Source organism: Glycine soja, chromosome 12, assembly GCF_004193775.1.
Source record: "Glycine soja cultivar W05 chromosome 12, ASM419377v2, whole genome shotgun sequence".
Classification (NCBI taxonomy): Eukaryota; Viridiplantae; Streptophyta; class Magnoliopsida; order Fabales; family Fabaceae; genus Glycine; species Glycine soja.
The window spans coordinates 12,418,316-12,433,947 of NC_041013.1; positions in this window are offsets into that span (position 1 = coordinate 12,418,316).

Below are 15,632 nucleotides of genomic sequence, written 5' to 3' on the forward strand. Positions count from 1 at the left end.
ATCATGGTTTTTCTAGGATTCAAAGCTTGGGATCTAGGAGAGCCTTCATTCCCTCAAATTATTAACGAACCACAACTTAGTATTTTTTTCACAACACCAACCTTATTACTTTACTACTCTTTTCAACACATGCATTTTCTTTGATAATGGTTTACCCCAACTTTTATTCTTTAAAGTAAATTTTTTTTTACTAAAGTAATGACATTTATACTGGGCTAAAGTAAAACCACATTTTGTGACTCAATTTAACTTGTGTTGTTCATTCATTTTCCTGCAATAGAAATTCACCCAAAATATTCTCCCAAATTTAGGACAAATTTGTATGGATCCATGAATACTCTCCTACAACCCAAGAAAGGGTAGTTAGTCAATATAAACTTTTTAGGCTTGGGTTCCAATGACAAAAAATTACATTAGGCTCAAAAAGGGTGCAAGGGATACATTCATTCACAGGATGACTTTTTGGCTAAGTAGCTGAAATAAAATAACAAACAAGGCCTTGATCATTTCCACATCATACATGCATTTCAAGCAATCCAAGAATCATGCAAAATCGGGAAATTAAAACCAGACGTTCTCTCACAATTTAAAGATCACACAACTTACCGGTTTTCATTGAAGTATGAAGGTTCTCATTCCATGTTTTTCTGTCAGAAATACTAATCTTTTCACTCTTGTACTATTAGTTCACACTCCAACACTTAAACTGACGCCTGCTTGCACGAGAATCAGTAATTCACAAAAATACTCATTAGTATGCAGTTAGTCTCACTCATGCAATCAATTGACTCAAAATGTGATGCAACCAAGTAACAAGTTACTACTTCTTTATCCAAATTAGAACTAAATGATTGAATTTTAAATTACGAAAAATTTAAATTTACATAGTTCCAAGAAAATTAAAATGACATTAAAATAGAAAATACAATAAAGATAAAGAAAATAAAAATAAATGAAAATACATAAATGAAAGAAAAACTAAAAACAAAGAAAAGAAAAAGAAAAAAAAATGGGTCCCAATCCCTAGCTAGCCATGGGGACCAGAATGTGAATGTATGTATACATGATTTTGATGATGTCAAAAGAAGAATCAAACAAGGCTCATTTTGCTTCAAGATTAATACAAGATTGTTTCAACAAACAAAGCCTTGATTCAAGATTTCTTCAAGATCAAGCCTTGCCTAACAATGAAAGGTTTCAAGTCATTCAAGGCACATGTAATAGATTACCAATACATGTAATCGATTACCAATGGTTTGAAAGTGTGTAATCGATTACACATCATATGTAATCGATTACCAGAGACTCTGAACGTTGGGAATTCAAATTTTAAATGAAGAGTTACAACTGTTCAAGAAATATAACTGTGTAATTGATTACACAAACATTGTAATCGATTACCAGTGGAGAGTTTTTAGAAAACCTGCCAACAGTCACATCTTTTCATTGGATTTGTGAATGACCATCAAAGGCCTATAAATAGGTGACTTGGGCACAAATTAAAGAGGGGAGTTTTGATTGATCAAAATGTTTTATCCTCTCAAAAGATTAAGAGAGTTTTGCTTGGCAAAAATGTCTTATCCTCTCAAAAGACAATGAGAGAGATTCCAAAAGAACTTCATTTTCAAATGCTCTCTCAAAAGAAATTCTTGACCAAACACTTGCAAAATCTATAAGGATTCTTACATGATCTTCATTGTAATATTCTTCTCTTGAAGAGAGAATTCTTATTCCATTCTTCTTATTCAATGAGATTGGTTAAGAGACTGTGAGTCTCTTGTTGTAAAGCATCTGAACACAAGAGATGGGTTGTCCCTGTGTGGTTCAGACTTTGTAATGGATTTTACAAAGATAGTGGAAAACTCAAGTGGGTTGCTTGAGTACTGGATGTAGGCACAAGGGTGTGACCGAACCAGTATAAAACTGTGTTTGCATTCTCTCTTCCTTTATCTTATTTATTTTGTTGCAATCAATTGTGTCTTGCATGGTTAAAGAACATTGTTAAATTGATTGTTGTTGCTTCTTCTGCATTCTAAGCCTATCCCTCTTAAGATTATTGAGGCCACAAGGTCCAACACAAGATCCATGTGCAGCACTGATGTCTGCGACATAGTCATCGTCGGCTCTGGTCCTGTCGGCATCATCATTACCCACGCCAGAGGTGTCATCCCCTATAGAAGAGGGTTGGACTCCTGGCCAGGCAACCTATTGGAGAAAGGCCTCTAGCGTCATTAAGGGAGGCTCCATGGAAAGGTGGAGAGAAAGCTGGTGCAGTTTATGGATGACGAAGTGCTAGCCATGGTGGAGGCTCTGCATCATTTGGAAGAGATGCTCCTACTAGGAAGAAGAGGAAGAAGAAGGGCTGGCAGAAGAGGATGTGACAAAAGGTGGGACAACTGATGTGGTGATGGATGTGCATCTTGAATAGCTCGGGCCCGGACCCGCCTCAACCCTAGAAATGTAATGGAAGAATCTGTTGGATTCCAACAGTTCTTCTTAATGTAGGCCAGGTTAATAATCGGGCTGAGGGATTCGTAAGTCAGTGTAATAGAGTCAACTCCCTGAGCGTTGCATAAGGCAGTGATCAGAGCGGGGAAGTCGAGCTTGGATGTACTGGACTGAGCTATCTAGATAATCCTGCATAGAAATCATGTTGCCCATGTCCATGTCCATCTGCATGATGAGTCCGTACATCAGGCGGGCCCGGTCCATGTTGAGGTATGAGGTATGAGAGGTAGGAGCGAGGTTGAAGTACGAAAGCATGCTCTAGGTCTGGGCCATGGTAGTGAGGTCTTTCCGCAGAATCTTCCATGGATCCTTGTTGGCGTTCAACATGAATCACCCTCCTGGGGTGCACAGCTTGGCCGCAATGGCCTCATGGTTTGGGTAAGTATGGAGGTACTGGAGTAAGCAGTCAGTTGCTCCCCTTCGACAATGATGAGCAGAGTCCCCAGAAACTCATTCAACACCTGAGCATCAAATCTAATAGTCCTCCCCCTCTCCATGCACTGCTTTGGAGAACTATCCTCCGAATCATACACATTAGAGTAGAATTCTTTCACCAGGGCAACATCAATTTACTTCTCAGCAAGCCTGGTGAGTCTTCTGTGCCAGTGTCACCTCTAGAGCTCGCCATAAAATTCATTGTACATCCCTGGGGCGAGCTCCACGTTCCTCTCTGAAAGAATGTTCTAGAGATGAACGTTATCTTGGTACGGAGCAATCCTTTCTCAAAAGCAAAGCGGGAGGAATCCGAAGTGGAATCCCCCCTTGTGGTTGACTGGCTCCAGTACAACGCTTACTTGAGGCCATCTGCAAAATAGATAGCAAAGAAACACAAGAAAAATATTAGAACCAAAAATAAGGAAAAAAGAAAAACAAAAGTAAAAATGGGTGTGGTGCTAAGCCACCATGAGGTGCTTAGCGCCGATGCAAAAACTGGTAGGGCTTAACGCGAGACTAGGCATTAAGCCCATGCATGAAAAATGAAAAGTCTCAGAAAAGAAAAAATAGTATTAGGGCTTAGTGCGTGACTCGCGCTAAGCCCATGCATGTGATTCTGAAAATAGTGGGGCTTAGCACGAGACTGCGTATTAAGCCCATGCATGAACATTCAACACAAAAAAAATCCAAAATTTAAAATAGATACATGTGACTCAAGAATGTGTTTAGCGCACAGCTGCGGCTTAGCGCGTTCATCCCAAAAATCCCATAAATGCAAGCAAGTGCTAAACCACCAAGGGGTACTTAGCACGTTCTTCAAAACCCAGAAAACTCAATGTTGCCCAAAATGTAAGAACTCGCTAAGCCATTGAGAAGGCTTAGTGAGCTTAACAGGGCGAGAATGACAGAGTAACAATGCATGCTTATGAATTCAAAAATAGTTTTTTATCTTACCAAATAGAATTAGAATACAAGTACAACTAAGATGGAAGATGCTAAAATATGGAAAGAAAGAAGAAGAATGCAATAGGTGCACAAGAATGAAATGCATAAAGATTAAAAAGAAGAAGGGAGAGTTATAGTCTTAGGTGGTTTTTCAACTTCCAGCAGTTACGAGTGGTGCGCTTAGCGCGAGCAACCTGACAGTTACAATTGCATTAATGGTGTTTGCACTTAGCGGGCCTAGCGTGCTTAGCGCCCGAAAGACAAAAGTCCTTTGGTCTTCCCTCTCAGACAGTGGTGTTAGGGCTTAGCGAGATGACTAGGATTAGCGTGTTTGTCTTAGGGTGGCGCTTAGTGCGAGATGGTGTGCTTAGCGCCTGAAGCTTCTTCTTGAAAATCATCAAAGTCATCACCCTTCAACCTACAAAATCACAGAGAATAATATTTTTGGATTTTTATTTAAAATGAAAATAAATATTTAAAAATCAACAAAAACAAAAACAAGATGAAGATAGAAGAAAGCCTGGGTTGCCTCCCAGTAAACGCTTCTTTAACGTCACTAACTTAACGTGGGACCCTTTCATGGGTCCTGAAAATGGATGTCAGTGGTCAGTCTTTCAATGTAGCCACCATTATAGATCTTCGGTCACTGACCTTTGACAATCTGACTTCTCTCAAGGTCACTTAAGGTAGGATCCACCAGCTCCAGTGCTCCATAAGGCCTCACTTCTTTGATTATGAAGGGCCCAGACCATTTAGACTTAAGTTTTCCTGGGAAGAGCCTCAGCCTTGAATTGAATAACATAACTTGTTGGCTAGGCTAAAAGTTCCTCGGTATCATCTTTCGATCATGGTACACCTTCATCTTTTGTTTATAAAGTTTGGAAGACTCATAGGCATTGAGTCTCATCTCTTCTAACTCCAGCAACTGCAGTTTTCGCTTCTCACCAAACAAAGATTCATCAAAAACTTGTTGATGGATTAGCAAGTGCACCAATTCGTCCCAAGAAGTATGGTTAAAATGGAAGACCGAGTCTCAAATCCACAGGGACTTTGTTTGTACTTAGGTAGATGAATATTTAATTAAGAAAAAGATTTGGAAAAGATTGTAAAAAAACAATAGTTTAAATTGGCAAACAATTCAACTAAAATAAACAAGGGAAAGAACTAAACTTGAATTTAAATTAATTAAAAATAGAAAAGATGAGAAAATTCAATATTATTGTAGAAGGAAATTCAGAAGATGAAAATGTTGGGAACATAGCCTACCAAAGCTACTCTTGAGGTAATATTAATGATTTTTCTCTATTTATAACTGTCTCAATTTATATCTACATCTACTAGTATACTCTAACCAAGATCCCTATGGTGAAAGAGCCTAACTTATTCATCTTCTCTCCCAAATCCCTTTGCAAAGATAAGATAGTAAATTGCATTAAGAATAGAGATGTATAACAAGCTAAACAAAATCAATTTATCCCTAATGATGACTCTATTTAGATACTTTTTCCTAGTTCTATTAGAAAATAATGTTTCCCAATGCTACGCCTAAAACTTACCATGCAAATGGGTGATCAAGCCACAAGCAATAATATTAAGCATAAGAAAGGAAATGCAAGAGTAATATTATTAAATATATAGGAAAATAAAATTATAGCAAAAGTAGTTGGTTGCCAAATTCCCAACAAAAGGGAGTTTAGTCTCTTATTGTCATGGAGGCTTTACAATTGTAAGAGGGAAATATTTAGGAAAAGGGGGACTAGATAAGAAAGGGAATAGAGGGAAGGGATGACTCCTAATGATTGCTTCTCCTTCTTCTAGCATTTGCCTTCTATAAGGAATTGTATTATTTTGAATTTTTTGTGTTTTTTTCCTTCTTCTCTCTCTTTCTTTTATAGGTGTAGATTAGCTTAGTTTTCACGCAGCCTCACACTTAACGAGTTTGGCAATAACGTCTCACGCTTAGCGCGTAGGCCACGCTAAGCGAGACCCTTTCCTGATTTAGCCTTCTTTCCTCAATTAGCCAACTTTCTTGAATTATCCTACTAGCACAAAGCATGTCGTCCCCGCTAAGCCTGAGCCTCGCATTGAGCGACTAAAACGCACTAGGTGCACCTTTTCAGAATTCTAATTTTTCTCTTTTGGGCTTTATTTTACTCACTAAGCATCACAAATTCATCAAATTTTAATATTTTTTGCACAAAAACTTAAATGATGTTAAATTAACAATTATTTGCTCAAAAAGGAAGAATCATGAGAGAAAAATTACAAATTTCTATACAATTTAACCTTAAAATATACTCATAATTAGCAGTTATAAGACACCAAGTACTGCACCACCTACACATAATCACATTCCTTTGGCATTTTTGTTTCCAAAAAATAAAAATAAAAATGAGTGGTTACTTGAGCAACTTGGTTTGATTATATTTTTTTTTATTATTATTATTATTATTATTATTATTATTATTATTATTATTATTATTATTATTATTATTATTGTTATTATTATTTGTTTTTCCTCTTTGCTTCAATTAATCTTTCTTCCTCTTTATTCCTGGATTGATTATCTTTGTGAGTTCTGTAACCTTAGGTCTGCTAAGACGTTCCTGTTTTATCATGGGAGGTTTGCGTGGGATACCACAAATAAACCTTTGAGGTCATTGACTGCCACGCCTTAGGAAGTTCAACCGCATTCGTGATTTTTTACTTCAGCAACAACATGTGCAACAACAACACATCATTTTTCCCCTTCCCTTTTGTTGTGCAACGTTGGCATACCAAGAAGACCCTTGAATGTGTTGTTATTTTGTGTGTGCTAGCAAGGAACCACAACATAGGACAAGAAGGCATAAGGTAATGACAACCATGAGGTATTTTTTCTATCCTACCTTTAATTTTCGTTTCGATCTGGCCAGAATCATTCTCGTCAATCTCCACTGCATTTTGGGGTTATCTTATCTATAAAAAGCTATTTCATAAACATTTAAGTATCCTAAAATACCTATTGTGGAATACAAAGTTGTATTCCAGAATACTTTTCCAAGGTACCTATATGCTTACTGAATGGTTCTTTTGGATCATGTAGTTAATCTAAAATTGTATTTCTGAATAGTTGTTTCATAATACAATTTCAAATTTTGGAATAACTATTCTAGAATACAATTCTAGATTAACTACATGGTTCTATAATGATCATTCTGTAATTATAAAATATATGTTATGGAATATTCAATCTGAAAATAGATCTATAAAAAAAACTCTCACATACTCACAACAAAAACTTTGTCATCCACACACAGAAGAGGCATAAAGACTTAAGTAGGAATGCAACCCTCTACCTCAAGCAACTTCTTTGTGGGAGACGAAGGGAGACTGATGAATGGAAAACGTAATGGGGTGCGAAGTGGAATGTCGAGAAAACAAGGTTACACGGGAAGAAGGGGCTTATAATAAAAGAAAGGTAATTTGGAGATACTACAAAGTAGCGTGGTGCAGGAAACAAAAAAAAGGTGTAGGAAAAAATAACCCTACATCCATCGGAAATGAGCCTCTTGCCGACCAAACATAAGGGTGTTGTTAGGTGCACCAACATTATTGCTTGTGCACCCAACAATTTTATTTAATACCAAAAATACCCTTTTTCTTTCTTCTACCTTTTTACGTTATTTTTTTAGCGCATTCATTCCTTCTTCGTTTTCTTTGTTTCCTCTTAGTTTTTCATTATTGTGAGAGGTGCACATTGCCTCTTCAGTTGAGGTGAAAGTGTTAGGGAAGTACGTCGGTGGTGATTGTTGCGGTGGTTGGTTTGGTTGTTAATAGAGATACGTCGGAGGTACGCCATTAATTTTTTTTTTTGTTTGCGTATTATACAAATTAAGTAATTTGTAAGTGTTAATATAACTTACGGATTACATAATCTGTATGATTTATATGAATTTTTAAATTTTTTTAAACTAAAAGAAATATTAGTTTTTTAATTTTTTTAAATTATAAATATGTTAGTATGATTGTTAAAAATATTAATTTAATGTGTAAAGAAAAATTATTTGTTTATATGTTTATTTAAAATGTAATTTGTATTATTGTTTTAAATATTTTTAAAAAAGTGTAGATTGATAATTAATTTGTAATTACCTATTTTTACATTTTTGAAAATGGTGTGATTTGTAAGATAATTTATATTTGTAATTTATGGATAATTTATTTGAGTTTTTGTGGTCTAAAATTGATTGTTTTGTGTGGTAATAATTCCATGAATTAGAATTAAGTTGAATAAAATAATTTATTTTACTACATATGCTCTGGTTATAATTTTTTATGTATTATATGGTTATGAATTGTAAGTATAAAAAGTTGATGTTATTGGTTTTTAATATATATGGTTATCAATTTTAATGTTTATAAAATTATATGTAGGAAAAAATTACGTAAGATTTTGTGTGATAGTATGTGTATGGTGCAGTTAGGGTTTGTTTGTTTGTGATGTTGAAACTTTTGAGTGTCTTGTTAAGATGGACGAAGATCAATAGATGTATGACAGTATAATGTCTGAAGAAGTTGATATGAATGAAGAAAATGAAGACGAAACTGGGGTGAATGAAGAACATGTTGATTGTTCTGATGCGTTTAATACTTCTAAGGTAATAATGTGATTTATTGTTATTAAATTAATAAAATGAATGTCCCTTTGAAGACTAAACTTGTGTGGATTGCATTGAAGGTGTTTGCTACCCGATATGATGTTTTGTAGTGGGCTCGACCAGTTGCTTATGAAATTGGATTTGTTGTGGTGATTATGAGGTCAAACACAAACACTGGTATGAGAGGAAGGACTTCATTTGTGATAATTGGTTGTGAAAGGAGTGGTCAGTATAGGTCTGGGAAGAAAGATTTTGTCAGAAGAGATACTTGCAATAGGAAATATGGGTGTCCCTTTAAGCTTCATGGGAAACCAGTGGTTTAAGATCAAGTATTGATGGTGAAGTTAATGTGTGGAAGTCACAATCATGAAATGACAAAGTCATTAGTTGGACATCCATACACTAATTGATTGACTAAGGATGAAAAGACAATTATTCCTGATATGACAAAGTCAATGGTGAAACCAAGAAATATTATGCTAACACTGAAGGAGCACAATGTCAATAGTTTGTACAACAATCAAACAAATATACAATGCAAGAAGTGCATATTGTTCTTCCATAAGAGGTAGTGATACTAAAATGCAACATCTAATGAAGCTTCTTGAACAGGATCAGTTTATTCATTGACATAGATTAAAGGATGAAGATGTTGTACGTGATATCTTCTGGTGTCATCCTGATGCAATGAAGTTATGCAATGCATGTAATTTGGTATTTTTGATAGATAGTACTTACAAAACAAACTGGTACAGGCTCCCGTTACTTGACTTTGTTGGTGTGACACCAACAAGGATGACATTCTCTGCTGGTTTTGCATATTTGGAGGGAGAACATCTAAATAATGTGGTTTGGGCTCTAGAACGGTTTCAAGCTCTTCTTCTAAGATGTGATGCCCTCCCTAGAGTTATTGTTATCGACAAAGACCTAGCATTGATGAATACAATTAAAACTATACTCCCTGGGTGTACCAACTTATTGTGTAGGTTTCACATCGACAAGAATGTCAAGGTAAAATGTAAATCCGTAATTGGTCAAAAAAATGCATGAGAGTATGTCATGGATGCCTGGGGGAGTTTGGTTGATTGTCATTCTGAGCATCAGTTCGATGATTGTCTTAAGAAGTTTGAAATTGCTTGTTCACCATGACCAATGTTTGTTGACTATGTCAATGAAACATGGATAATTCCCCCACAAAGAAAAATTTGTTAAAGCCTGGACAAATAAGGTGATGCACTTAGGAAACACAACAACAAACAGGTATGAAAATGTTCATATTTTTTTATTAGGGTTAAGGAATTCATGGATTTTAATTATTGTATTTGTTTATTTTTGTTGTGTATTTCAAATGTAGGATTGAATCTTCTCATTGAGCTTTAAAAAGACTATTACATAATAGCCTTTGAGACCTATGTAGTGTTTGGGATGCCATGAACAACATGATCATGCAGCAACACACTGAAATTAAGGCATCCTTTGATACAAGTACACATGCGGCTGGACATGTTTTTAAAATTACCTTATACAAGAGGCTACTTGGTATGATATCAAGGTATGCTTTAAATCAAATTGCTACTGAGTATGAGCATGTACATTATGCTAACAAAAACCCTTCTCGTTGTGGATGTGTCATGAGAACTACTCGCGGTCTTCCATGTGCATGTGAACTATCCAAATATGTTCTCGGTACCATACTGTAATACCCTAATTTCGTCCGGGGATTATTATTTGATGATATACAACCTTTGATTGGCCGCTTCGAGATACTTGGCACCCTTTGTTGCACAATATGTGAAGTCCCGAGACGTGCCGAAAATCAAAAGGAAGCACGCTTATGCGATCCGTGAAATTCCGTAATGTGACGGAAATTGAAAGGAGGTGTTTTTCGCAAATCCGTGAGTTTTCGTAACTTCTTCAAAAGCTAAAAAAGAGTAAATACATAATCCGTAAGGATTCGTAACCTTGCGGAAGGAAAATAAGTATCGTTACGAAATTCGTAAAGTTTCGTAACGTTACGGAAAAAGAATTGCCAAAGAAGGTAAAGGGGGGTACATTTAGTAAAAAAGGGGGGTACAAATAGCAATCAGGCCCACTTGGGCCTTCCAGATTCCTCCTCCAGAAGGCTGTTGCTTCTGCAGGAAGCAACCTTGCTCGCCTGGGCGAGCTGGGTGGTAAGCTCCTCCCCTATTTTGCTATAAATAGGGGAAGGAGTGAAGAAGAAAGGGGTTCAACCTTCTTGGCACTTCTTATTCTCTCGAAATTGCTGAGGAAAATTGTTTCCGTGAAGAAAATCCAAGCCGAGGCGCTTCCGTAACATTTCCGTGAGTAATTACGCGAAGATTTTCAACCGTTCTTCGACATTCATCGTTCGTTCTTCATTTTCTTCAGTCTTCAACTGGTAAGTACCCCAAACCGAGCTTTTCAATTCATTCTATGTACCCGTGGTGGTCCACATTTTGTTTCACGCACTTTTATTCTCGTTTTCATTCGCTTTCTATACCCCCTTTTGACGTGCTTCAGTCATTTATTTAAGCATTTCTCGCCTAATCAAAAAATAAAATAAATTTCCACCGATCATTTGAATCGTATCGTCCGTTAATTTCTGTTATAATGAATTCCGACCGTTCGGTCGTGCCGTAACCACGTTGGAAGTCAAAAAAGAGGTAAAATAATAATATAATAATAAAAAATATCTTTTAGTAAAATGAAGCGAAAAAATCAATCGGACGTTTTCTCTTTGGGATTTCTCATTCTTAATTGAATTGACTAATAACTAAAGTGAAACTAAGGCTAAAATCAACTCGCTTAGTCAAGCTCGTCCACAAAAAAGATCATTAAATGGGGTTTGAAAGTTTATCATTTCAGTTTTCCTTACCAAGTAAATGGATCATTTTAAGGTCCAACGCCTTAAAATGATCACTTTTCAAGTAAAAAGAATCACCTGATTCACTCTTAAGAAAGAACTACGTAGGTCTGATTTCCTCTCCAAAGGAGGGTACGTAGGAGCAAAAGTCCCGCTTTTGTCGACCCCAAAAAAATAAAAAGAAATAAAAGTTAAGGTAACACAATTTCACAATTCTAAAAAATAGGTTGTTGTCCTTTGAGACAAACGTGAGAGGTGTTAATACCTTCCTCAAACGTAAATACAACTCCCGAACTTAGAATTTTCATTTTGACCGGTTTCCTTCGGTTTTTCCGACGTTTTCCACAAATAAACGTTGGTGGCGACTCCGCGCATTTTTCCTACTTTAGAAAGCGCACCCGTGAGCCTCGCCTCGCTCGCCAGCAAAAGGGCATGTTGCAACACATACCACTTGACACAATCCATATGTTTTGGTGGAGGCTAAGTTTTTCAAACCAAGGGTTATCTGAGCCCCAAGTGACCATAACCGAAGAGATGAAAACCATATCCAAGCAATTTGAAGAGCTTGATGTTTGTGGCAAAGTTACTCTAAAGAGTAAACTCCGGGAAATTGCCTACCCTGATATAAACTCTATGTGTCCTCCTCCAGAAAAGGTCAAAACCAAAGGTACATAGAAGAAACCGATGACTAAACAGCAAAGATCAACAAAGCGTGATTCGTTTTACGGGGAGTATGTTGATGTTTTACATTATGTGCTAAATAGTACTTCTTCAGTCAAATGTAATGCATCATCTTCTGACTAGGCCATTCCAAGAAGGGCTATGCCAATGTTGGATCAATTTCATTCGTTCATTCACGATTCCATTGAAAACATTATCGATGTGAAAACTGACAGTAACTGTGGATATCGTGCAATTGCTTGGTTGTTAGGTATGGGTGAAGATTCGTGGTCATTGGTGTGCAACCATTTGCTTTAAGAATTTGCCAAATGGTCTGATGAGTATATCAACCTCTTTGGTGGCATAGATAGATTTAAGGAATTAAAGAGGTCCCTACTTGTTGATGGATTATCCATGGTATGTAATTTATGTTTTGTTTTTTATTTAAATTTTAGTTTAAATAAAAGTAATATGTATAGTTGGTTCATACAAGTTACAATGGATAAGTGGATGGATATAACCAACATGGGATATGTCATTACATCAAGGTATAATGTTATCCTTGTATTGTAGTCTCTGCAACAAAGCATGACATTTTTTCCTCTTAGAAGTCAACCACCAACACATTCTTCTGTGCATCACATAATATGTATTGGTATCTTTAAATTAATGAAATTAATTGTGTTATCGTAACTTTAAATTGTTTGTGCCTGTGTAATAGGTTTATTTAAGAGACTATTGTCCCTTACCGCCTCTAGCTTTGTTATGGTCTAGGAATTGTCATCCTCAGGCAAAGCAATGACCAACTCCATATATTAGTAGTATGCAGCAGTACAGAAATTTGATGATGTTGAAAAGAGACTATATTGATTTAAGTGAAGAGTGAACATTAAGGTACCGACGACATTGTAATGGACTAAATTAATATATAATTGTTTCACTGCAAATTCATGTAATTATGTATTATACCTTACGTTAAAGTTAACTGTTTAGGGTTACTATAATACTTAGGGTGTAGTCTTACGTGCGTTGTTAGAGTTAATTGTCACGTGAAAACCAGGGTTTAGTGTTACGCTTTAGGGTTAAATAATTTATGTTTGTTAATAGTAATATAAAAAACAATCCAAATAAAATTGCTAAAACAAAAATGTTGTCAAATAAATTAAAATGATAAACATAGTCTACAAATTTTCCTAAAAAATTGTGAATGTCTTCATGCGTGATCCGTGCGCCACCTTCGTCATGACCACACATATACATTGTGATCAATAGTAACACCCCTAGCGATTCTTAGATAGTCTTGCATGACATGTATGTTTCTGTGCCTTTGGTCACTATCCTTAGGTTGAGTAACCACTCCAACCTTTCTACAATTGTTTGGCAAGCCTCCTATGACATTGACAACAACGAATAAGGTATAACCATATTGCATAATTAAATTAAATGAAATTAAGAATAACACGAATATATATGTTACCACTGCATGTCTAGGCTGTTCCACATCAGAAGGTACATGTACAGGTGCTTCCTCCATAGCTGCTGCTACCACCGGGTACTCAGGCATATCTAGTTCCACGTATGTCTCATCTTGCATGACAAGTGGATGTTTGGGGGGATCCTCGGGTTGTGTCGACCTTATGAATGGATACGAAATCATGTAGAACCAGTCCATGTAGTCCGGTGCACATTGTCCAAGCACAACATAAATCTGAACCACTGATGCAAGGTAGTCAGAGAAATGCATTCGTCTGTCATCAATATCTTCGAAGCATAATCTTGAAACCAGAAAGTGTGGAGGAATCTTCTAAACATACCCAAATTGCTGCACTACCCTCTCTGGTCAGTGTATGACGACAATGGGACCCCATCGGATATGTCCAGAAAAACATGAAATAAGGTCAAACTCTCGAACTACATGGTGGTTACCGTAAGGCATCTAGTAAACATCAGTAGTCGTTAGTTGATCTAAACGCTTTTGATATGTCGATGCTGGTAATGCCTTCGTAGAGGTCCAACGGCAGGCACATGGTGACCTTTCATCATAGTCTGAGTCCATAAAAGCCTCAGCAATAGATGAAAAATGCTCATAAACCCAACACTACACAAATTTGATCAAAACAAAAAAATTTCAAATGAACATATTATAAAAATATTAAATAACAATCAATGACAATTACCTATAATAGTGTGATATATCCAGCAAGTTGTATGTCGTCACTCTTACAAACATCATTCAAATTATCGTACATATGCACTAGGACGGCAGCTCCCCATGCGTAGCTTTCACTCTGGCTGAGGTCTCGGAAGGCGTCCAAGAACACCACATGCACGTGTGTTGCACTCTTGTTAGCAAAAAGAGTGCAACCTAACAAATGCAGTGATGTGTCATTATTTTCTCCTATTTCTTAACCCTTCTTGTCACCATTTTAATTACTGATTAACCTTAATTATCAAATTAATTATGCAGTTTTATCATTTGGGTGTACTTGACTAATTTTGTGTTTTTAATTTAATTTCAGGAGAATTATAAGCAATTGGGCTTGAATCAAGAATTGGGCTTGGACTTGAAGAGAACAAATAATTTTATTTTATCAAATCTTATCTTATTCAGATTTTATTTTATCTAGATTTTATTTCATCCAATCTAATCTTATCTTATCCAGATTTTATTTCATCTAAATTTTATTTCATCCAATCTTTTCTTATCTGGTCCAGATTTTATTTTATTTATGAGCTTGGACTTAAAACAGATTTGTAAGCTTTGGGGCTGAGGACCTATATAACAACACCAGGGTTTTAGTTTAGGGAGTTTTCCGAAGGAGGAGAATAATTTTAGGGTTTCGCAATTCCAGTTTTTATTATTGTTCATGCACACTATTCTCGTAGAATAAAATTCGTTTTCTGCAATTTCATTTCTGCTTCAATCTACAATTTTGTTTTCTGCTGATTAATGGAAGGCTAAGTCTCCAACGTTGTTTTCTCTTGAGGATCAAGCACAGCTCTCTTTGAGGTTTTGTTATTACTATTGAATTCTGATCAGTTTTTCCTCTTCACCAATTACTCTGTATTTTTTGCTATTAATCCATGCATGCTTAGTGATTGAATAATTGTCTTTGCGCTTAATTTACATTCATGCTTAATGATCCGTTTCGTTCATGATTAATTGGTGTATGTGTTGCTTAATCACATAATGACAACCTTATGTTAATTTTCGCTTAGTAATTTAATTTAGGGTTGGATTAAGTGGTTGAACTGATTAAGGATAAATTCTCGTAACCTAGGATAAGAGACTTGCTTCTGAATCAAGGGGAAACAACATGTTTTAATTCTGTTATTTTCTAATTCAAATTTGCTTGCTGTTTAATTTACAAAAACAAACAACCCCCCCCCCCAATTCATTACTATTTTATTACTATATGTTATGAACGTTTGGTTGACCATTGCTCGTTGGGAGACGACCTAGGATCACTTCCTAGATACTGCATTTTTCATGTTTATTTTATTCGAGTACGGTCTCGATCAAATTTAGCGTCGTTGCTGGGGAGCAGTGGGCCAAAGGTTGATAATAGTGTTTAGTTGTT